Source organism: Chionomys nivalis, chromosome 2, assembly GCF_950005125.1.
Source record: "Chionomys nivalis chromosome 2, mChiNiv1.1, whole genome shotgun sequence".
NCBI classification, from domain to species: domain Eukaryota; kingdom Metazoa; phylum Chordata; class Mammalia; order Rodentia; family Cricetidae; genus Chionomys; species Chionomys nivalis.
The window spans coordinates 60,288,213-60,313,506 of NC_080087.1; the positions used below are offsets into that span (position 1 = coordinate 60,288,213).

General features: G+C 42.8%; 1 protein-coding gene across 1 annotated transcript in view; it reads left to right on the forward strand.

Annotated features, from left to right (window-relative positions):
* The first annotated feature begins 13,921 nt into the window (after nt 1-13,921).
* The window catches only part of Popdc3 (popeye domain containing 3), a 28,640-nt gene continuing 17,267 nt past the window's right edge, over nt 13,922-25,294 (forward strand). The window contains exon 1 of the mRNA XM_057762502.1: nt 13,922-14,158. The gene's annotated coding sequence lies outside the window, so the exon portion shown is untranslated. The remainder of the gene's footprint in view (nt 14,159-25,294) is intronic.

The window sequence follows — 25,294 nt, forward strand, 5'->3', positions numbered from 1 at the left end:
TGTTCTGCTGGAGGCTACACCTAGTCACTAGGGATTGCCTATACCGCAAACTCCCAGCAAACAACCTTATTACACAAAGTCACTGCTCAACAATTGATGGCCATTACTACTAGCTGCTTAACTCTGAAATGGAGGTAATGATTATACATCAGATGGTAATGAAGCCGATGCACCCAACTGGAAGAAGTGGTGAGAATTTATCTCTCTTCAGTTAGTGCTAATTCAAGTGTTAGTACCCTGACCAGTTCTCTTCGTAATTCACACTGCCTTGTTCACGAACACTTAGACGGAAGACTTTTAAATATCACTTTATGGGCTGGTGAGTTGGTGCAGTGGGTAAAGGTCCTGGCCACAAAGCCAGACAATCTGAATTTGACCCGAGGAACCACATGGTGGAAGAACTCACTCTTGCAACTTGTCCTCTGGCCTAGACACGTGTTGTGATGCATGCAAGCATGCAAGTACACACACACACACACACACACACACACACAGAGCGGCAGTGTTTTTATAAAATAATTAAAAAATAAAACCACATATTGCATCTGAGACAGCTGGTGTACAGGAAGCTTTCTGAACACATGAGGATCCGGTGACAGTACTGTGAGTCAGAAGGTGGCAAACCACTCAGTGTTTGGGGACAGAGTATGATTTCTATTTTAGACTCCCTAGACATTCAGAACCCGGTTTCTTCACAAGCCAGGGTTTGAGATGCAAAGACTGGACTCTATTAAGGGGCGAAGCCAGTATGAAAGATGGATTGGGAAGAGACAGTGGAGCCACGAGAGGGAGAAGAGAGTCTTGGTGTGCACGGATACGAACAAAGAACATTGTGCATATATGGAAACGCCATAATGAAAACAACTATTGTGTACAACTAAAATGTTACCAAAATGGTGAATCATTTAGATATCAAAATACGTGCTTTTGACTACTACATTGTGAATTGCTTCCCAGCTTAGAGGGAAAGACAGGGCTGTTCTAGAAATTTCCAACTAACAATAAAAAAGAAGAAGCAGTCCAGTGCAGCATCTCCAGATGTGGGTGGTTTGAGCCCCTGAGCTGGAATCCCATGAGAGGAGTGCGACAAAACCCCAGGAATCGATCTCTCCGCACGATACAGATAGAAGCAGCAACTGCTCACAACCGTCACAGGGAGATCAAGTGTCTTCCTAACAGGTTCCTGCTGACAGTGCTGCCCAGGCTACCAGGCGCAGTGGCAACCGTTGCTTACTTTGACAGGAGGGAAAACATCCACAGTTTTGCTTGTTTTGTCTTTAACTCTCTGGTTCGAGATGCATATATTCTGTAAATTTGATCCTAACAGGCCTGAGTGTGCACCTTTTTATCTTTTTTTTTTTTTTAAAGCTTTCTACTTCAAAGGGATTTCTAGAGATTGGAAGAGATATTTCTAAATCAAGACTATAAATTTTAAATTATTTATCTTTAGGAATAATGTATCCAAATCCACTGGTGTAGGAGGGTCTTCTTTCTGTGTGTATTGTAGTGGGAGCCAGGCGGTGGTGGCCCACGCCTTTAATCCCAGCACTTGGGAGGCAGAGGCAGGCGGATCTCTGTGAGTTTGAGACTAGTGGGAGTGGCGGGCTGCTTCCCGCCACCGGGCTAGCTTTACCCAAAATAATTACAGGGAAACTGTATTCTTTTAAACACTGCTTGGCCCATTAGTTCCAGCCTCTTATTGGCTAGCTCTTACATTTTGATCTAACCCATTTCTAATATTCTGTGTAGCACCACGAGCTGGCTTACCAGGAAAGATCTTAACCTGCATCTGTCTGGAGTGGGAGAATCATGGCAACTGCCTGACTCGGCTTCTTTCTCCCAGCATCTTGTTCTGTCTACTCCGCCTACCTAATTTTCTGTCCTATCAAAGGGCCAAGGCAGTCTCTTTATTTAACCAAGGAAATTGACACAAAACAGAAGACTCTCCCCCATCATATGTGTTGCTTTCATTGGTCAAATAAAGAAACTGTCTTGGCTTTTTGATAGGGCAGAATTTAGATAGGTGGAGCAGACCAAACAGAAGGCTGGGAGAAAGAAAGCAGAGTCAGGCAGATGCCATGGCTCTCCTCTCCAAGACGGATGCTGGTTAGACTCATGCCAGTAAGCCACAGTCAAGTGGCAATACAGATTATTAGAAATGGGTTAATGAAGATGTGAGAGTTAGCCAATATGAGGCTATAAATAATGAACCAGGTAGTGTTTAAATGAATATAATCTGTCTGTTGTTATTTTGGGTATAAGCCAGCCAGGTGGCGGGGACGCAGTCCACCACTCCTGCTCACACAACAATCCACTAAGTTTTTTCAATGGGCTCTAGAGTTTCATAAACCACTAAAATTGTAAGATTTAAAGTATACTTTTGCCCAGGGAAATGGATTCTGGTCATGGATCTAAACTCAGTATCTAAGAGAAAAATTAAAGATTGTCAAATTACCCTGGAAAATGACAGTTTTGTACCAAGTCCACTAAAACCATTTCTTCTCCCACCGGGATATCCTATCTTTTCTAGTGAATGCCCAATAAAGTCACTGGTTTATATTGGAGAACCTTAGTATAAAAAATAAACATGATATAAAGCCAGTACTCAAACACCAGCCTTTCACCTACTTCCCACAATGGCCTCATAATAAGCTCTCCTTCCTTTCTTAGCCATGCATGATGGGAGCAGAGCAAGGTCCTGTGCAACAGTTGATCTTGGTTCCCTTGGATGCCAAGGCCCTTATTTTCCTGTCACATGTTTCCTCCACTTTGATTCACGGTGGCATAGCATTGAGGAACCCAGGCTGCTCTTTACTCAAGACTCCTCCGTGTCTATCAGAGGAAAGAGAATTTAGAGCACTTCAGCTCCAAGTAGATGTGAAGACATTGGAGACAGACTTTAGAGTGGGAAGATTTAGAGAGGAGAGGACATTATTGCCTCTGCTGGGGCTTAAAGACATAAATAAACAAGTGATGCTAAGAAGCCAGCAAGAATCAGCCGTCCTTAAGGATGAAGTTGGGCGGGTGCCCTCCAGACACTTTCTATCTGACAGTTCTAGGACTCCACCCCGCCATGAGTAATGTAGCAAAGTGAGAGGCCCACAGCACTCCACAGACTCTCAGAATGCCTTTGTAAGGGGAACTTCATGACTGCCGACTCATAGATGAGGAAAGGAAACCCAGAGAGACGATTCACAAGTGACTGTAGATGGGTGGGCATCTCCAGAGCACCAGCTTCCATGTCAGTCTCCCATGTATGGCATCACTGAGAGAGGAGAGCACTTACTGTGTGGAAACACTCAGGTCTCTGCCCTGGGCAGGAGGAGGGCAGCCACTTAGTGACTCCTGACTGGTGGGCAGATGTGATCTGAGGAAAGGCTGTCCATGGTGCTGATTTTTGTGGGTTATCTCTCTCCCCCCCTCCCCCCCCTCTCTCTATGTGTGTGTGTGTGTGTGTGTGTGTGTGTGTGTGTGTGTATGTGTGTGTGTGAGGATGCTTGCCGAGGCCAGAAGAGGGCGTCGGATCTCTGAATTGAGCTACAGGCATAGGTGAGGTCCCACCATCTTTCCAGCCCATATATATAATTATATGCTTACAAAACTCACATGTGTGTGAGCCATAGTAATGATAATGGCGATGGCATAGCTTGTATCCTCGACACTGCTCATGACTTAATTTTCATCATGTCACTGAAAGCAGTCCTAGGGAGACAGTTGGTATTCCTCCTGACCCAATGCTGTACCTTTAAGGAGTCAGATGTTTTCTTATCTTTCTTTTAAAATACCGAAAGCATGGAATAACACTTAACACCTAGATTATCTTAGATATAGCCTCAGGGGCACTGCAAAGATTAAACCCCGAGGAGAAATAGTAAAGACTAACTCTAGGGATCACCTCTAGCTTGTAACTACTCTGAAATCTGATAATAAGGGCCACACCAGGCCCATGGTGGGATGGGCAGCATCATCACAAGTGAGAGCCACTTCTGGTCTACCCACTCACAGTGAGAACCTCCTGGGGCAGCTCTGTGTCATCAGTATCCTGGCTATTAAAGATGATGCAGACACAAATGTTTTGCTGAGATTTTTGAAAGTATAATTTTCTATTGTTTTATTGAGCTATATATTTTTCTCCACTTTCCTTCCTCCCTCTCCCCTCCCCTTCTACCCACTCCCATGGTTCCCATGCTCCCAATTTACTCAGAAGATCTTGTATTTTTCTACTTCCCATGTACATTAGATCCATGTACGTCTCTCTTAGTTCCTCTTTGTTGTCTAGATTCTGGGATTGTGAATTGTAGGCTTTTTTTTTTTTGCTTTATGTCTAAAAGCCACTTATGGATGAGTGCATATGATATTTGGGTCCAAGTTACCTCACTCAACATGATGTTTTATAGATCCATCTATTTGCTCTCAAATTTCAAGATGTTATTTTTTTCTGCTGTGTAGTACTCCATTGTGTAAATGTACTATATTTTCCTTATCCATTCTTCAGTTGAGGGGAATTTAGGTTGTTTCCAGGTTCTGGCTATGGCAAACAATGCTGCTATGAACATAGCTGCCTTTGGGTATATACCCAAAAGTGGTATTGATGGATCCTGAGGGAGGTTGTTTCCTAATTTTCTGAGAAATGGCCATACTGAAATCCAAGGCAGCTGTACCAGTTTTCACTCCCACAGCAATGCAGGAGTGTTCTCTTTACCCCACATCATCTCCAGCATTAGTTGTCATCAGTGTTTTTGATCTTGGCCATTCTTAAGAGGTGTAAGTTAGAATCTCAGAGTTGTTTTGATTTGCATTTCTCTGATGGCTAAGGATGTTGAGCATTGCCTTAAGTGTCTTTCAGCCATTTAGATTCCTCTGTTGAGAATTTTCTGTTTAGGTGTGTATCCCACTTTTTTTTTAAATTGGATTATTTGTTCTTTTGATGGCCAATTTCTTGAGTTCTTTGTATATTTTGGAGATCAGACATCTGTCTGATGTGGGGTTGGTGAAGAGATTTTCCCATTATGTAGGCTGCTGTTTTGTCTTGTTGACAGTGTCCTTTGTTTTACAGAAGCTTCTCAGTTTCAGGAGGTCCCATTTATTAATTGTTTCTCTCAGTGTCTGTGCTACTGTGGTTATATTTAGGAAGTGGTCTCCTGTGCCAATGCGTTCAAGTGTACTTCCCACTTTCTCTTCTATGAGGTTCAGTATGGTTGGTTTTATGTTGAGGTCTTTGATCCATTTGGACTTGAGTGTTGTGCATGGTGATAGATATGGATCTATTTTCATTCTTCTACATGTTGATATCCAGTTATGCCAGCACCATTTGTTGAATATGGAAAACATAATTTTTAAAAGGTCAACATGTCTGAAAATAAGTTTCTTTTAACTAAAGTTTTTAATGGAATTTTGTTTAAAATGTAGTCTAGTATTGAACAATAATCGATAAAAATTGTGAAACCCACATGGAGAATCCAAGTTTCCATTTCCATGATTTCCCTTCATTTAATTGGTATGATTTTTAATTTTCCAGAAACTTTACATTTCTCTGCTATCACTAATTAACTTCTCATTAATTCTCCCCCTGAAACACAGAGATATTTTATGATTTAAAAGTCCTTCAAGGGCACTGAATTTAAAAATGTACTTTCCATCAGAAACACTAACAAAAGATCTTACTAAAAGGATTGACTCTTATATGTTTGAATACTTTTTGTCTTTTCATTGAATCCCATTTTCAACTCACCTGTAAGACAGAAAATGAGATATAGGCAGATATTTCTGTCCCACTAGCTAGCTCCCAAATAACCACACAGAGACTTATCATTCATTATGAAAGCTCAGCCAATAGCTTAGGCTCGGTTCCAACTTGTTGGAGCCTGCTCCAGCAGAACTCAGCTGGGGGTTCCCTGGGAGGGGATGCTGAAGCTGAGGAAAAGTTAGATTAAGAGAAATGAAGACAGAAACACAGGATAGACCAGGAGGACTGAAGGTCAATACCAAAGAGGCCCAAGTTTATTTCCCGGGCAGCATATACACTACAGGCAAAAGGCAGAACAAAGGGCAGTCCAGTCAGCTAACCACCTCCCTGCACTGTCCTCAGGAGGCAGCTCAAGCAGGTGCATTATCTTATTCAGCTAGGCAGCTTTTAATCTGTAACGAGAAGTGTCTCTGGTCTGCATACACACCAGCCAAAATGTTAATGCAAAATGTGCTGTTTTAACTGAGCAAAAATGCTTTTTCCCATGGGCTTAATCAGAACTCTCTTTCTCAGCCTTCAAGGTTACTGGAAAAAGCAGAGCAGACAAGCTTGAACTCAAATGACTTCTTTAAGTCAGAAATGACTCCAGATGGAAACTGAGTCACACGTGGCCTCCCACATTAACTAGCTCTTATAACTTAAATTAACCCATTTCTATTAATTTATGTGTACCAGGCTCATTTATCTCATCTATGTAATGTCCACGCTGCTTGTTCTGCATCCTGGCGTCTCTTTGCAACCCCACCTTTCTTCTTCCCAGTGTTCTCTCTACCCCCAAAGTCAAAATAACACACAGTCACAGTGTACAAAAATATTATTCCACAACAACGAGACACTTCCTATTCACTATTCCCCTGTGTAAGAATAGTTACATCATCACTTAGGAACCGGGTCTGAATGTATGAGGTAGATGTCCAATAGACATGCTGATAGACAGTGCTGGCCTGCTCACTTCTTCAGTCCGTTTTCCTTGCGCTTGTGTTTTAGGGGGAGCTTCCCAACCTTTGCTTGTAATTTGCTGCTACCACAGCCCTGGCAGAGTGACACCGAGGGCTTAGGCATGGCGTATTTGTGCTAGGACAGCACCGGGCTGAGGTGGTGCTCTGAGTGAAGGAATCATGACGTGAGCGGCATTAAGAGAAAAGACACAGGCTCTCTACTGTGAGCCAAGGCAAGAGATCCCCAATTCTTCCCAGGTCCCGTAAACTGCGGAGCCGCCTCTCAGAGCGCCTCAGAGATGGACTGTAGCTGAGGTTTTGCTGTGTGACAGAGTGACACCTCTTCACAAATGCTGACTGACTAGGATCTTTATAGTGAGCCTTTACACTTTTTTCTAAGAACTTCTTTGAAAGAAGTTAAAGAAAATCTTATTTGTTACACGGTAGTTATTTCTCCACTTTTTGTTTTCTGAAAGAATAATGATTAATATGGCATAAGCATTCAGATTGTGTTCAAATTGCAGCTACTTTTGTAATCCTTTTAATAAGATATACAGAATGTGTTTTTTGGATGGTTACAACATCATATAAAAGGAGTTTAGGAGATGATTCAGTGATTCAGAATACTTGTTACTGTTGCAGAGGACCAGGGTTCTATTCCCAGCACCCTTATGGCAGCTCAGAACCAACTCTACTTCTAGTTCCAGGGGATCCAATACCCTTTTCTGACCTCTGTGCCCATTGGGCACACATATAATTGATGCACGTATATACACGCAAACAAACACTCATATAAATAAAATGAATAAATCTACAAAATTGGAATGTTTTAAATATGAACACACATACACAAAAAACGAAACAAAACATTTTCACATCACAGCCTAAATGCAACTTTTGACAAATGAACTTCTAAATAAATTTCTTTATGGTTATTCTTTATCTGAAGCATATTTCATATTGACAATTGAAAGTTTCTCTGCTTTAATTTACTTTCCATTTAATTTTATATTTCCTCAGGTAGAGTAGGATCCTTTTACATTCAATTGTTATCTGTATTCTCATAGACCAGTGTTCATCTGCATCCATTTGCCCCACAAGGATATTGTCTAGCGCTATTTATATCAATCCAATGTATTTATCATTTTAAAAAAGAACTATTATTCAGCTGTATACTGAATTTCTTGAACTTACATCTTCTTTAGCTCAAGATTTATGTAAAGGGAATGATTATAAAATTTTGATATTAAAATGTAGGTATTTGTGCTTTAAAAGTTCAAGTTCTCGCATAACTTGTATCTGTCCACTTGCATCAGGTAGCACAAGGCTATAAACATGAAATAAAGAATGAATGAACATTTTGGGCCTCCCTGGGATGCTCTAAAATCTGGGTTAATTTTTCAGCAAACATGTTAAGATGGATGTCAAAAGCAGTAAAATTCAAAACCAATGATAGGCACATAAAATCCCTTAAAGCCCTGGATTCTTTACTCTTGTATGCATTTTGAATGGCCCTATGATGCTCTAGCTAACTCTCAGCACTGTGCGCTGTTAAAGGAAAAAGCAAAGGGCTGCAGGAGCCAGAGAAGTGCAGACTTCTTCCACTGGGTGAACGTCACGTGAGAGCTGGGCATTCTCGGGCCTCTCAAAGGACAGAATCCAATGAAACGGTCTCAAAAAGCAGGGTGGGGGTCTGGTGAGATGGCCCCATGGTTAACAGCACTGACTGCTCTTCCAGTTCCCGCACCCACATGGTGGCTCACAACCACCTGTGGCTCAGATTCCCGAGGATCAGATGCTTTGCCTGACCCCTGCCTGCACCAGGAACAAACGTGGCACACAGATGTATATACAGGCATAACATCCACAACAGAGCAAAGTGTTTTTAAAGGCAGTGGGAAACTAATGGAAAAGCAAAAAAGTCAACCCAGGAACTGTAGAAACACAACACAAAAGGACTTCAGAGAGCAGTAGGAATGACTCCGGGTTCCCAGTGGCTGCAGGAGACACACAAGTGGACGGCTCTCCTGTACTGCAGTCCTGAGTTACCCTTGCCCCATGCAGCTCTTGTTAGTGTACTTGGCATTTACACAGGAAACAGTCAGCTTCTAAGACAAAATTTAAAAATTGAGGAAAGGACAAAGGATAGCTGCCATGTGAACAAAAGTCCACCCTGATGAGTAAATTTGCCTGAATACAAGACTCATATACTGAAAACTATGGAACAATGCAATGTTCAAAAATGACCCAAAGGAGCAGGAAGACACTCATGTTCACATATTGGAAGACTCACCGCTGGGAGGTGTGGTCCCTGGGTGGGCGGGTCGGGGCTGTGTAAGAAAGATCACACAGCAGGAGCCAGGCCACAGTGTGTTCAGTATCTCTGCTTCATTTCCTGCTTTGGCCTCCCCGAGATGACGGATTATAACCTACAACCCAAATAAACCCCTTACCCTCCCCCCAAAAGAAGATGACAATACTACTGAATCATAATCCCATCAAATTCCCAACAGCCATTTTGCAGAGATAAGAAACAAAAGAGAAACGACAAAAAGGTAAGACTCATAACTGTTGATTTCAAATCTTAAACAAAAGCACCAGTAATCAAACAGCGTAGCACTGCCGTAAAAATCCGCATCCGGATCAATGTGTGTAAGGCTGAAAGTCCTGATTAGTCACCTGACTTAACAAAAGTGACCAACAACTCAGGAAAACAGACTGTTCACTTGCAACACTGTGACAGCTGGAAGCCTACCTTAAAAGAATTAAAGTGGAGCCGGGCGGTGGTGGCGCACGCCTTTAATCCCAGCACTTGGGAGGCAGAGGCAGGCGGATCTCTGTGAGTTCGAGGCCAGCCTGGTCTACAAGAGCTAGTTCCAGGACAGGACAGGCACCAAAAAGCTACAGAGAAACCCTGTCTCGAAAAAAAAAAAAAAAAAAAAAAAAAGAATTAAAGTGGCTTACTACCTCACAAAACTCACAAAGAACTGGACTGTTGCTTACTAGTAAGCATCTTCTGTTGTGTGCACGGCTCTGAGTTCAGTCCTTAGTGCCATCAAAAAGTTAAATTCATATAAACCAAAACCTAAATGTTAAGGTCGAAAGCACAAGCCTTGAAAACTCTTAAAAGAAAACATATGGGTAAATCTTCATTGCATTAGATTTTATAATAAATTTTTAAACACAACTCAAAAGAATAAAAGAAAAAAGCTTGGGAAAAACTAGGTAAATCAGATTTCAGTAAAATTTAAAACATTCATATATCTAACAACACCATGAAGAAAATGAAAACACAACATGAAGAAATATTTGAAAATAAAGGTAATCTGATCCCAAATATGTAAATATATTTGATCCCAAATATGTAAATATATTCTCCCCACAAGACAGTGTTTCCCTGTGTACTAGAACTCACTCTGTAAAGCAGACTGGCCTCAAACTCAGTGATCTACCTGCCTCTGCCTCCTAAGTGGCGGAATTAAAGGCATGCACCACCAACTAACTACTGGCATGAAAAGATATCTTGCAAACCAACAATAACAAGCAACCAACTGAAAATCCAGCAAAGGACTTGAATAGATGTTTCTGCAGAAGATATGTACAAAATCCCAATTAGCATGTGAAAAGATATAGTATAATGATTAATTAGAGATGCAGATCTTAATATCACCCATTCATATCCCCTAAACAGCTTTCATGCTTTTAAAACAGACTTTAATAGGTGAGGACTGTATTAGACTTGGACACGTTAGGAGCCTGGGGATCTGCGGGTGGAGTGTGGAATGTAAGCTGCTATGGAAACGAGGCTGTGGGTCCAGAACAGCCAAATAGATCTCTACTTGCACGGGAGTTCCTTTCCTAAGTATCCACCCCAAAGCACTGATGCAGAGGCTATGGAGGGTGCTGCTTCCTGGCTTGATTCCCATGGCTTGCTCACCCTGCTTTCTTCCTCGCCCCCCCCCCCAGCTAGTCTTTATAATTTATTTCTTTTTTATTGATTTTATTGAGCTCTACATTTTTCTCTGCTCTCCTCCCTGACTCTTCCCTCCCCTTCAACCATCTCCCATGGTCCTCATGCTCCCAATTTATTTAGGAGATCTTGTCTTTGTCTACTTCCCATGTAGATTAGATCCATGAATGTCTTTCTGAGGGTCCTCACTGTTGTCTAGGTTCTCAGGGATTGTGATTTGTAGGCTGGTTTTCTTTTCAGCCTGCTTTCTTATAAAACCCAGTACCACCACTAATTAAGAAAATACCTTACAGCTAATCTTATGGAGGCATTTTTTCTCAATTGAGGCTCCCTCTTTTCAGATGACTCTAGCTTGTATCAAGTTGGTACAAGTCCAGCCAGCACAGGGGGAGAGAGAACAAGTAAGGCTTGATCTCATCAGGAAGCCAGGGCTTTGAGCGAGCAAATACATAAGCCTCAGGGTTGGGGCTGGAGAGGGAACAAGGTAATGAGGGAAGGAACAAGAAAGAGAGGAAGAGCACCTGAAAGCCTCAGATTAAAGCTTCACCAAGACTTGTGCCGGGTGGTGGTGACACACAGTTTTGATCCCAGCACTCGGGAGGTAGTTTGGTCTACAAGAGCTAGATCCAGGACAGGGCCCCAAAACTACAAAGAAATCCTGTCTCAAAACAAAACAAAAAAGCTTCACCAAGACTTGTGAACTGAGGCCTGACATAGGATTATTACCTGCAACTCGCTAGTTACACTAAATATTCCCCACGTCACAGTGCAAGTGGTCGGCACATCTAGCTGTCTCCCTGCTCAGCACCTGGGCGAAGCCCCCAGGGCAGGAGGAAGGCTGCTGCTCTCCGGGAGCCCTATAACGGAGGGCTCCGTTCCATCAGATGTTTTAATCTCATGGAGACTGTGCTGTGGTCAACGTAAGGAAGTGCACAAGGGAATAGGAGAGAGGAAAACGAGCTTGCTAGTGAGCAGCAATGTTTCCCACAACACCGACCATAGTGGGATGAATCAGGAGCCAGTCATGGGCTACCTAGATCTTCTGCTTTCCGTTTTACAAAGTTGCAATTGAAACATCACATGGCCAATGTTCTCACCTGGATGTGGCCACCGCAAATCTGTGGCAGAGCATAACTTCATTCTAAATTTTTAAAATTAAAATTATGAATATTATCCTTAGCAGTTTAAAACACAAGGCACTTACTCAGTTAAGCACACACCGAGAACATATCTGACATAAGCGGTTATGGCTTTAACAATTCTCTAGCCGTCTTTCTCTTCTCCAAATGATTTCAAACACTGGGAACAAAGGCTTGAAAATCTAGTGGTTTCTGGCCATCCATGCCGTTGAGAAGCTTAGATTTCATCCTCATTACCACGAGGAGAAGGTTCATTTGTCACTTTAATCTTGCCTTTCTGGTTATTCTGAGGCTTCAAGCAGTTACTGGTTACTCAATAAATACATGTTCGTCATGGGGGACAAGAAGATGGCCCAGTCTGTAAAAGTACTTCTCACTAAGTTTGACAACCCAAGTTCGATTCCCAGAACCCACCAAAAGATCAACTAAGAGAATGTCTTACACAAAGTTACACAAAGCTGTCCTCCAGCCCCCACACCCCAACACCCAAAAAACACACACATGATAATAAATATTCTTAAAACAGAATAATGAGCAGGGTGTGGTGATGCATGCCTTTAATACCAGCACTCAGGAAACAGAGGCAGACAGATGCCTTTGAGTTTGAGGCCAGCCTGGTCTATAAGGTGAATTCCTGGACAGTCAGGGGTATGTGGAGAGACCCTGTCTCAGAACAGAGCAACAAATAAATAAACAAACAAACAGCTATGGGCTCCCTCTAGTGGTGTGGGTCTCAAGCTGAACCGGTCACTGGTTTGCTACTCCCACAAGCTCTGTGCCTCCTGTACCCTAGCACATCTTGTTGTAGATATTATGTATATACAGTTGTGTAGCTTGGTGATCTTGTGGGGCTTCTAACAGTGGCAGCAGGGGCTGTCTCTGGCTCTTTTGCTTGCTTTTGGGATCCTTTTCCTCCTACTGGGGTGCCTCATCCAGCCTTAATATGAGGGCAGGTGCCTAGTCTTATTATAATTTAATATGCCATGTTTGGTTGATAGCTCTGGGAGGCCTGCCTTTTCTGAACACAAAAGAGAGGGGGGTGGGAGGGCACTGGAAAGAGAGGAGGGAGAGGAAACTGAGGTTGGGATGTAATATATGAGAAAAGAATAAATAAAAAAGGAAAATCAGTCAAACAAACCAATTAACTAGTAAAACACACATACAACAAAACAAGAAAAATGTCGTTCTTGGAGTCATCAATACCATCACAGTTATATAAAATAAAAGTAGCAGAAAGGACGCCCCTGAAATCTGAGTAAATTGTGACTCTCATTGTTTGGTTACCATCCTGTCAGGTCCAATGGCTAACGGTGGTGCCTATGCTCATGCCAAAGCACGTGCTGGCTCTGTCAGCATAGCAAGGACCTGTTACAGAGTCCCTAGCTGACATCCTGGCTTCTCTCAACTTCCTTACCTCCAGCTCATGGGCTTCCTTTCCCTCAGCTCCTCATTCTTATAGAACCCTGCCATTTCGGCCATGCGCCATGCGTTCTTAGCTCTCAGCATTTGGTTCTTGGTTATCTTTGTTCCCCTGGTCCTCTCTTCTCTTCCGCTCCTGCTCAACTTCCTCCCCCCCCCCCCCCCCCCCGAGGCTGGGTTCAGTCTGTTGGCCATGGTCAGTCTACTACTCTCTCCCCCTGCTCTGGACTCCTCCAGATGCTTCTGGCTGTATTCTCCCTCATATCTACAGTAAAAACCTCCTTAACCATATCTTGGAGAGGTCAAGTCTTTATTTAGTTACAGTCACCACGTGCTTGGTCACCTGAACAAAATAAAAACTTCATAGAAGGAAAAATACATGTGACAATTGCCTTAAATTGCATGTTTGCCTATTATTAGAGCTCATGTGGCATTTGCGTTTTATTTTTGTATTATGATGACCTATGTCCTTTCCCTGTTTGATTTTTTTAAACCTATTTACCCACGAATAATCACCGTCCTTTCTCTGTCCTGTACCCACTTCCCTCTGGTGATTTATCTTCTCTTTGGCGGGGTGCAGCGCGGTAAGCAGGCAGACAGTGGCTTTTCGTGCTGGTGCTCAGCTCCGTCACTCTCTACCTAGGATGACCCGAAGCGGGTCTTTGCCAACTTAGGGCCTCGCGAGTCCTGCACGCTGGTGGCGCCCGCTGGGCTCCCCGCGTGCCTCGGAGCGCGCGCCCGAGCCCGTCCCCGCCGCAGGGAGCGGTTTGGATCGGCTGTGCCCGGCGCGGGCAGGCGCGGGAGGACGCGTCCGGGACCCAGGCGCGAGCGGACGGGCGGCGAGGCGTGCCCGGCTCTGGCTTCGGGACCTCAGGGCCGCCGAGCCCCGCGCGCTCGGCCGGAAAGTTCTGCGGGCGCCACCGGGAGCGGCGCGAGGCCCGGGAAGGTAAGCTGAGCGAGAGGCGTGTGCAGGAGCGGCCGCCGGGCAACTTTGCGGGGCTGCGGGGAACGGGAACGCGCAGAGAGCGAGAACCCCCGCCCCGTGCGCGTCCCCTCTGCGCACGCCCGGGGCCTGGTGCGCGCCCTGCGGCTCGCAGCTCCCGCCGGGGTCCGCGGTCCGCCCCTCAAGCGCAGCAGCTCTCTAAATCCGTCGCGAGGGCCCTTGACACCTGTCTCCCAAGGGAAATGATTTCGAGGGGAAAAGCCGATCTCGGGGTCCTGGCGGGCGTCGGTTTCATCGTGGGCGAATTGTGGCCCGCCGCTCTTGACTTTCCCCGAACTAAGGGCCTGACTGTGCAGTTAGGGTCAGGGACAGCTGGACTCTGACAGCTCTCTGTACTTGGGGGTCCCCTAGGCAGAGAAAGAACAAAATCTGTAAGTCCCAGATGACCTCGCCAAGGACAGTTACAGCGGTTTAGCTTTGAAAGTCTTTATTTTAGGAAAAGATCAAAAGCGCAATATCAAAATGCAGAACACAGATTGAGGGGGAAAGTTTTAGTAGGTAATATTTGGGAAAAGTTTTTTTTTAATCTGTTAGTAGTGAAAAGATAAAATTTAATAAATTACTGACAGGAGATTTAGGATCCCACGTTTGAAGGAAAACTGAATCAAAACAAAACTACCCACCTCCCTGTGCACTAAGTTCTTTTGAGCTGCGTGCCTGCAAAGTGCAATTAAACTTTATGACCGCCTTGAAAAAAAAAAAGGTGCCTATTGCCGTTAAGTTTAGTGGCTATTTTGTTTCCTTGCTCGTTTTTAATTCTAAAATCTATTCTATGAAAATATCCATCTAGTAACACATCTAGTAACTTGTCATTGTCCTTTGTAGAAGTAAAACAAAACAAAATAAACGAATCAGAGAAATTGAATCTCAGTTTCTCCATTTGCAAAATAAAGGGATTAGTTGATGCCAGTTCCCAAATAATCTGAGATTCTTCTGTCAAAAAAAAAAAATCTGCATTTGGTCTTCAAATTGACATCTACATTAAGGAATGATTTGCTGTCAAAACTTCATAGTTAAATGGGAGGCTATTGATAGTTAATCTTATTAATCCAGTTAGTCTCTCAAAATAGCTGAATCATTGTGTAGTCTGTGTTTGAGAATTGTTTGTCCGTACTATTAAATACAAAAAAGACCTAAGAGTCTGAGATCCCAGAGTGCAAACAGCAAGACTCACAAGGAAGACAGCTACAGCATCCATGCCTGCTCTTTCTGAAAGTCGACAGTGCAGACCAGGAGAATTAGGAAGCATTAGGCAGGGAGCTTAACAAATAAGCAACAAAGTAGGAAATGTCAAAGCTACTTTGGAAAATGTCTTTGGTGGCTATGCAAGCCTGCTAACTGCAGTTGAGCTGGCTTTTTGTAACTAGACTGATCAGGTAGGGTGATGAGTGATATCGAGTTTGAATTTACTTCTGGAATAGGGGAGCATATTGAGTCACTAATTACATTTTTAAAGGAACGGGACTTTCCCCTTTTAACTAAGTATAAAAATATGTTAAAGTAAAAGTTATTATCAATATTAATTAAAATAAATATTCAAAAGTTAATGGGTCACATCCCCTGCAGTATGTAGACTCCTCCTCCGGCATAGAGATTCCAGGATTAATTCACATGGACCCACAATGACTGCTGAGTTGTCACTTTCTGTCCTTTAGCAGAAATAACCCCTGGGGACTGCCACCCTGAAAGTGGCCAGGATAGGACTACCAAGGAATGGGGGTGTGATGAGCAACATTCTGAGCGGATAGAAGAGTGTCTGGATCTGTGTACTGATACTCTGAATTCAAACAGAAGAGTTATTTTTTTCTAACTTGACTGCAGTAAGAAAGAGCAGGCAAAGGCTCACCTCTATGCATGCTGCTTGGTGATGGCGTTGCCTGAGATCTTGAGACTCTGACCTAACAAATAGATGAGCTCATCGCCAGATGGGGTTACTGTTGGCATTATTGGGAGGTGGGGAATGGTAGGAGATGGGCGCAGTGGGAGGAAGTGTCACTGGTGTGACCTTTGTGGCTGCATCTCGGTTCTGGTCTCTTCCTCTATTCCCCTTTCTTTGCATCCTTGTTGCCAGGATACAGACTGCTTTGCCATGCCACGCCCACTGTCATGTCTAACACTTCTGAAAACACGAGCCCAAATACACTGTTTCTCTTTTCAAGCTGTTCTCTTAGGTTATTTATTTACTTATTGCCACACCTACATAGAAGGAACTCAAAGAATTCTGAAGTTTGAGATACTTGTAGTCTTGGACCTGGACTGTAGGAATACTTAGATGGTGGAGCCGCTGCTGCCTCGAGAGGCTGCTGTTGGTGAGGTCTGATGCCCACACAGAGCGGGACAGACAACCCGTGGTTGGCGGTTTGTCTTTCTCCAAAGGAGCTTGTCTCAGATGGAAGAAAATGCAGGCTAAATAATGAGCTCGGTTTTGCTTTTAACTTTACAACTTGGTTGTGGAAATCTTGATATTTGTTGAATCTTGGTAATGGCTATGTGGGGAACTGGGTTTGATACATCCTGTTTTCTCTGTCTTTCCCTCCATCGCTGGGAACTGAACCCAGGGCCTTTCACATTCTAGGCAAGCTCTCTATCATGTCAACCCCTACTTTATCTGTATAAATTGTTCATCCAGGAGCAGGAGATTTAACTGGCTCCATTAATGAAGTCCCTGCCATGTAAGGATGAGGACTTGTGTTCAGGTCCCCAGCCTATGAAAGGGCCATCTGTAGCCCTGCTGTGGGCACTAGTGGGGACTGGCAGGTCCCTGAGCTTCCTGACCAGTCAGTCTGGCCATTAGAGCTCCAGGCCCAGGGTCAGGTCATGTTTTAAAAACTGAGATGGAGAATAATGGAGGAACACAATTGGTGAGGGACTCTAATCTCTATGTATGCATATGTATGCACACTCGGACAAACATGCATACATACATTGAACACATAGCACAAAATTTAAAAATTATTTAACAAAAAAATTGGATTTGAAAAAAGAGACATTTACTATAAAAGGAGACTGCACTTTCATTTCCTGGCCACCCAGACCCAAATACTCACACAAAAACTATATTAATTACAATACTGTTTGTCCAACAGTTCAGGTATATTTCTAGCTAGCTTTTATATCTTAAATTAACCTATATCATTATTTCATAGTTTACCATAAGGCTCGTGGTTTGTTACCTCACATCTTGTTTTCTTGGGCAGCTACATGGCATCTGTGTGACTCTATCTTCTTTCTCCCTGCATTCAGTTTAGTTTTCCCACCCAGCTATATTCTGCCCTGCCATAGGTCAAAGCAGCTTCTTTATTAACCAATGGTAATAAAACATACTCATAGCATTCAGAGGGGAATCCCACATCAATTTACGAACTCAGCATTTCAATTCAAATTATATAGGGATTTAAAAATATATTTTAGTTTTTTGAGTGTAGATTAACTATCCTTATATATAGGGAATCTGAGGTCAGGGAAGGCATCTGAGTGATCATTAAGTGTGGACTTAATGATGAAAAGATCTAAAGAAAATATAATAGCATTGGCTTTTTTTTAGTTCTGATTGTTGTGCTAATGCATTTTTACTATCTTTAAATTTTTTTAAATTATTTTTATATCTCATATGGTTAATGAGTATTTTGCCTGCATGTATATATGTATGAACACCACATGCATGCTTGGTGCCCATGGAGGTCAGAAAAGGATACAGATCCTCTGGAACTGAAGCTGTGGCCACCATGTGAGTGTTGGAAACTGAACCTTGGGTCCTCTGCAGGAGCAACAAGTGCTCTTAACTGCTAAGCCATCTCTTCACAACCTGAGGTTTTTTTTTTTTTTAATGCAAAGTCGCCTTTCTATTTTCTACATTGTATAAAGAATGCAAAGTTCTGCTACTGTATCATAAAAAGGGAAAGAAAGGTGTCCTGTCATGCAGGAGTCTGCATCGTTACTATGGAGTGAAAATTATCCTATGTGTCTTTCAGTACATTCATACAAATTACACTCACAGAAGACAGAAACACTTTTAATTAAAAAAAAATGTTTTTAAACAAACATGAGGCCACTAGTCTGAGTCCTGTTGTTCTGTGTTGGTTCTGTAACAAACTCAGCCTAACATCATACTCAGTCAAATGGAAACCCGATTTACAAGAACGGTTTCTGTAACGAATGACCAGGTTTCAATCAGTGACAAGAAACTGAGCTTCAAACACCCATAGGCAGCCAACTCAATCCTTTGTGCAAATGGCAGACACCTCCCTGTAGCCAGGATGGGGGTGGGGTGTCTATGCTTTGTGTTCCTGTTTGACTTTTTAAAGGTCTGTGGCTGGTGCTGTGGGGTGGAGTCCTCCAAGTCCCTTCGGTTTTCAATGCTGCCTGATTGACCAAGTCTCTCTGCCCCACCTCTGTCAATTTGTCTAAAATTTTTCTTCTTGTAAGATGATAATAGAGATGCATCGTGGTGCTTTGAATGAAAATGGCCCCCAATGCCTATAGCGAGTGGCATTATTAGGAGGTGTGGCCTTGTTGGAGGAAGTGTGTCACTGGGGGTGGGCTTTGAGATTTCAAAAGCCCAAATCAGGCCCAGTGTGGCTCTCTCTTTCTGCTGCCTGCCAATCCAGATGTAGAACTCCCAGCTGCCTCTCCAGCACCATGTCTGCCTGTATGCTGCTGTGCTGAAAATGGACTAAACCTTTGAACTTGTAAGCCAGCCCCAATTACATGCTTTTCTTTATAAGTGATGGCTTGTTCATGGTGTCTCTTCACAGCAATAGAACACTAACTAAGACAGAAGTTGGTACCAGGGAGTGGGGTTGATAAGTCAGACCGTGCTTTTGGTTTGAAGGAATATGGGATATTTTGAAAGAATTTCAACTAGAAAAGTAATTGGACATTTTTAGATGGAAATTAATGGGTCATTCTAGTAGGAACATAGAAGACAATGGTGCTAAGGATATTTTAACTGTGAAGGCTTGGATCAAGAGGTTTCAGAGAAGAATATAAGTAAGACCATTCTTGTGATATTTTGGTGAAGAACATGGCTGCTTTTTGCCCTTGTCTGAAAAGTCTGTCTGAGGCTAAATTAAAAGCGTTTTGGATTAATTGCGTTTGCAGAGGAAATTTCAAAACAGTCTATTGTTGACTGTATTGTGTGGTTGTTAGTGGCCGGTCTTATATAGAGAAATCTATAATGAAAAGGAGCAAGATGAGCAAGTAAAAATACAAAATGTACACTTGGAAGAGAATAGAAACACAAGGGAATATAAGCAGATTGTAGAAAAGCCTGATGCTAAGTGGAATAAAGGAAGTGGTGACCTCAGAGCAAGATCCCACCCAGCTAAATTTACAACTTGTAAAAAAGAATTAAAGAGAAGCTTAGAGCCAAGTATGATGGGGCACACCTTTAATCCCAGAACTCAGGAAGGCAGAGTCTGGCAGACCTCTGAGTTCCAGGTCAGCCTGGTCTGAAGAGCAAGTTCCAGGATAGCCAAGCTTTGGCAGTGAAGGAAACCATCAAAAACAGAAAGTTGGTGAAAATGTATTTGAATGAAGGGCCATGTTCTATCCCTAGTGGTGTGGGAGGTCCTTTTGTCTATGTGTTGCTTTTGTTGGTTAATGAATAAAAAACTGGGTTGGTCAATAGCATGAAAGAAGGAAGGGGGAGTCAAGAGAAACGATGGAGCCCCTGCCAGAGTCAGACATGGTGAAACGTTGCTGGTAAGCCACTGCCATGTGGCAATACACAGATTAATAGAAATGGGCTAAATTAATATGTAGGAGTTAGCAAATAAGAAGCTAGAGCTAATGGGCCAAACTTTGATTTAATTAATACATTTTCTGTGTGATTATTTGGGGTCTAAGCTAGGCTGACGGCCAGGAACCAACAAGAAGCAGCCTTCTTCCAACATCCTAGCAAACAGCAGAGCTTCAGCCACATGGTTTTGGCTTTGGAGTTAAGGATATAAGAAATTGGTTATGGAATCTCCCTCCATGACTGAGGATAGCCTCTGAGGCCAGACATATGTCAAGGATGTCCCTGCATGGAGACCTAGAGAAACTGTGTGAAACTGTGAAGATGAAGCCCAGATTACCTGGGAGACCCCAAGATGTTGGAGATGGAGATGCCAGAGTCATGGGATACCTGCTGAAGAAAGCTGCTAACAGGAAGTGAACCAACCTGAGAGAGAGAAGTGTGTTGCAATCGACAAAGCTGAAAAGAGTTGGAGATCTGAAGAGTCCTTTGACATCAGACATGGAGATGCAGAGTTTGGAGTTTGCCCATCTGGTTTTTGGTTTTGCTTTGGTCCGGTGTTTCCTCATTATGCTCTTTCCTCCCTTTTGGAATGATAATGTATATCCTTTGCCATTATATGTTAGAAGTATGTGATCTGCTTTTTAATTTTGATTTTATAGGAATAATAGTAAAGAGATTTCCTTGAGTCTCAGAAACTTTGAGCTATGGACTTTAAACATTGCTGAGACTTTGATAAACCATGGGGACCTTCAAAGTTGGACTGAACGCTTTTTGCATTATAATATGTCTACAAGCCTATGGAGTACAGGGAGTGGAATGTGGTGGTTTAAATGAAAATGGCCCCCAAAGGGAGTGGCACTATTAGGAGGTGTGGTTTTGCTGGAGTAGGTGTGGCACTGTTGGAGGAAGTGTGTCATTGGGGGTGAGCTTTGAGGTTTCAGAAGCTCAAGCCAGGCCCAGTGTCACTCTTTCTTCCTGCTGCCTGCAGATCCAGATGTAGAACTCTCAGCTACTTCTCCAACACCATGTTTGCCTGCTTCCCACCATGATAATGTTGTGCCCAAATTGAGACCCCCAGAGAGACCACCACTGGAATCCAGTCAAGTCCAGAATGCAAAAGCAAGGTTTATTCAGTGCACATGCACATAGTCCAGCTAGTTTGGACTATATAGCAAATGAAAGGGGGTGAGGGGATAGAGAAAGGAAAGAAGAGGGGAGGAAGGGGAGAGAAGATGGAAGCAGAAAAGAGAGATTAACATTTCAATGTCCTGAGTGGTAACAGGTCCTTCCCAATTAAACAAGAAATGCATCTCCAGATCAAATTGTGTATTTGTGGCTCCCTGCTATTAAAAAGCAAGCTATCTTGTCTGTTATGTGGTTGTGAAGTCTGAAGTCAATGTCACAATTCCCCCATTGCGATTGATTTGCTTTTTCTGCATAGAGTCCTGATGTTTCCTTTCCTTTAGGTTTAGTAATTCAGCTGACCTATGTCATGGCTAATCTCTGTATCAATTTCTCACAGAACTTGTTGTCTTCTCTTCATTGGCATATTTATTGTTCTTAATCTTGGGGTGATCTTTCCATTATTAATCTATATCCCTATATTTTGTAATTCTTTAATTTGAACATTAATAATACTTACATTATCTTAACTTTGCTTTCCATATCAGTTATGCTGTTTAATTTTTTTCTTGTTCTTTTCTACCTTCACTATGATTGTCTCGATTTAAAAAATGTAACTCATTCAGAAATGAAAATGAAGCATGGTAAAAATAGTAGTTCTGGAGAGATGGCTCCGTGGTTAAAGAAGCTTATTGCCGAGTGAGTTCAGTCCCAGGTATCAGGCGAGGCTTGGAAGGAAAGAACAGACTGCTCAACTTTTTCTTGGTCCGCACACACCTACTGTAGCACATGCATTAAACCCCAAATAAAGTGTAATAAAAGACATAACAACAGGTCATGAATGAGGACGTTAGGTCATGAGGACATGACCAAGTGCCAGGATCCTACATTGGGGCAACATCTGCCGGTGCCCATCCTCAATGGGTTCATATGTTCCAGGGTAGGGGCATGTGGATTAGATCAGTAGAAAAAAACAGAGATACAAAATAAATATACGGAGACACAGAGTCTCTGTCGGGAGGGCAACCCAGTGAATACTGAACCTGCTCATGCTTATTTCTCACGCTCTGACTTTTAGTCAAGGTTGACGGATCCACTGCTGGGGGCTCTGACAGCCAAGTCATTCCCTTGTTTGAAACTAAGGAAAACAATTAACCTCTCCCTCTTTCCCACGGTGTTTTTATGACTGTGAAGATTCTGGCATAGAGTTCTTTGGGACAGATGTTCGTTGTCACTACGTACTATAGTCTCTTCCACTCAGGAGAGGATGATGTTGAAGCTCATGGTCTAATACCTGTTATGTTTCTTATGTTGTGTTATAATTGTCCTGAAAGCCCCAGTACATGAACGACAACGCTTTTCTTCTGTTACAAAAGGGAACTGGGCTTCTACAGAAATAAAATACTTTTAGCTTTTTAGATTTTATCTTATAGAATCTAGGCTTTGTTTTCTGTCCTTTGTGCTCATTTCGAAGTTGAAATGCGATCTTAGCAACTAATGGCAGCATACACTAGTGCTCTGTCTTTGGCCAGTTCTTGGTCAGATAGGCAAGGAGTATAAAAATTCTGATTTCTCTGTCAAAGCCATTCTGGCCAAAGGAATTCTTGGGAAATAAGAAAGATAACCATAAAAGGTTGTAAATGTAGCCATTCTTGTCTGGATTTATTGACCTGACAGGGCCCCGTGCAGCAGTGAGCTATGAGGAGGTAGACTGGTTGGGTCTAGCCTTCGGCATTACAGTTTTTCAGCATTGTCTCTGGACAGGATGTGTAAAAATATCACTTAACTAGCGTTTCAGCATCAGTGGAGTCTCACAAAATGTCGATTTCTGGCTGCTTTGGATAAACCAGATGATCTGCCAACCCTAGGTTCCTACACTGGGGTCAGCTGGAGCTAAGAAGGGTGCCCTTTCAGATATGGTGTGTGCCGGCCAAGGGCTCTCTCTTTACATGCCCAGATTCACTCATATGCAATGGATGCATAGTTGCTGAAGGAACCATGTATATCCCCTGATAAGCATATACATCTATCATCATTTCTTTCTTCAGTCAATCTTATTGAAAATAATTTTTTCATACAATACATTCTGATCTTGGTTTCCCCCACCCCAGCTCCTCTCAGCTCCTCCCCAATTTCCCACCCACCCAAAGCCACACCCTTTCTTCCTCTCTCATTAGAATATGAACAGGCATCTAAAATAATAAGAAGAAACTAAGATAAAGTAAAACAAAGACAAACCAGAATAGGACAAAACAAACAAACAGGGGGAAAAAAGAGCTAAAGAAAAAGCACCAAAACCACATAAAAACACTGAGACACACACAGTCACACACAGAAAAGCCATAGCAATAAAATCAGAAGCCTTAATATATAAGCAAAATATCTGTCAAAACAAAAACAACAAAAAGCCCAAAGCAAAGCATCCTGAGACAAACAGAACAACTCCAAAAATACCTTTGAGTTTGTACTGGCCATCTACCGCTGGGCATGGGGTCCCTTAGGTGTGGGTTGTGTACCAGTGAGACTGTGATGGAGACAACTAACCAGTCCTCAGTTCAAGAGTCAACCGAGGCCCAGAGAAAAGGCATGACAGTGAGGACTAGCGCCCAGTTCTTTTGTGCTCCTGTCCTTTTATATCTAGACCTCCTGTGTCTGCCTCCTTTAATTACAACCTCAGACTCAAAAAAAGAATGTAATTTTCATATAAATGTATGCAGGCAGCCAATACCAGGCATTGATTTCTGTGTAAACAAAAAAGTCTAATATATGAAATAGTTGACTATTAAGTACTAATATTCATCTGAAATTTTGTGGAGGAAATGGGGAGAAGCCTCGCAATGTGAGGACCAATTTTAGGTGCCCAGCACTCACATAAAAAGCTAGGCACCGCCGTGCGGTGGTGGCTCACGCCTTTAATCCCAGCACTTGGGAGGCAGAGGCAGGCGGATCTCTGTGAGTTTGAGACCAGCCTGGTCTACAAGAGCTAGTTCCAGGACAGGCTCCAAAACCACAGAGAAACCCTGTCTCGAAAAAAACCAAAAAAAAAAAAAAAAAAGCTAGGCACCATTATGTGTCTCTGTTATCCTGGTGCTGAGAATCTGGAGAAGGGTGAATCCCTGAAGTCTGATGACCAGCCAGTCCAGATGAACTATAGGGTCAGTGAGAGACCCTGTCTCAAAAAATAAGGTGGGCCAGTGTGGGTGTGCATACCTTTAGTTCCAGTGCTCTGGAGGAAGAAGCAGGAAGATCTCTGAGTTTCAGGCCAGCCTGGTTCTAGTTCTGGGCCAACTAGAGCTACATAGTGAGGCTCTATCACAAAGAAACAAAAGAAAACAAAATAAAGGGGCTGGAAGATGGCTTAGTGGTTAAGAATACTTGTTCTTGCAGAGACCCCAGACTGAATTCCTAACTCACAAGCACCCATAACTTCAATTCATGGGGTCTGACATCTTTTTGACTCCTTAGGCACCAGGAACACATGAGCAAAACACTCATACACGTAAAATAAACAAAAAGAGGATGTTGTGCCACTGCAGAAGACTCCTAATGTCAGCCTCTGGCCTCCATGCACACACACACACAAACACACATGTGCACTCTTCACATACAAACCACACACACACACACACCAAAAGAAAGAGAAAAAACAATTCATTCGCTGAGCCATTATAAGTTAATAACATAAATTTAAATTAATAGAAGATTTCTATTTTATTTATTATGGCTGATATTTAATTATCTAAGAAAACTACCTTTTCCAAGTTGGATGAGGTTCAGTAACAGTCACACTTATCTGGCCCAGAGTCTAACTCGCTTTGATAACTCTACTTTGAAAGTTAATTTCAGAAAATGTGATAGTAGAAGGACTGTGATTGTGGAAAATTGGGGAAAAGTTACAGGATTAAGATTCACATATTTCCCTTACGCATCCCTGCTCAACTGTTGGCTACTGATGAATTCTGGAGGAGGCGGGGAGTCTTTGAGTTCATTTGTGTGAGGAACTTACCAGGCTCCAATGATCATTCCAAACAGATGACCCAGAGACCACAACACCAAACCAAACGTGAGTACTGGTGCCCAGGTCCTTTTGTTGGAAGAAAGGGACTTGGGAGGGGGATAAGAGAATGTGGGGGAGTAATCAAAATGCACAATATATAAATGGATGAAGGTATCATAGAAGAAACAATTAATTCAAAGGGTTTTTTGTTTTTGGTTGG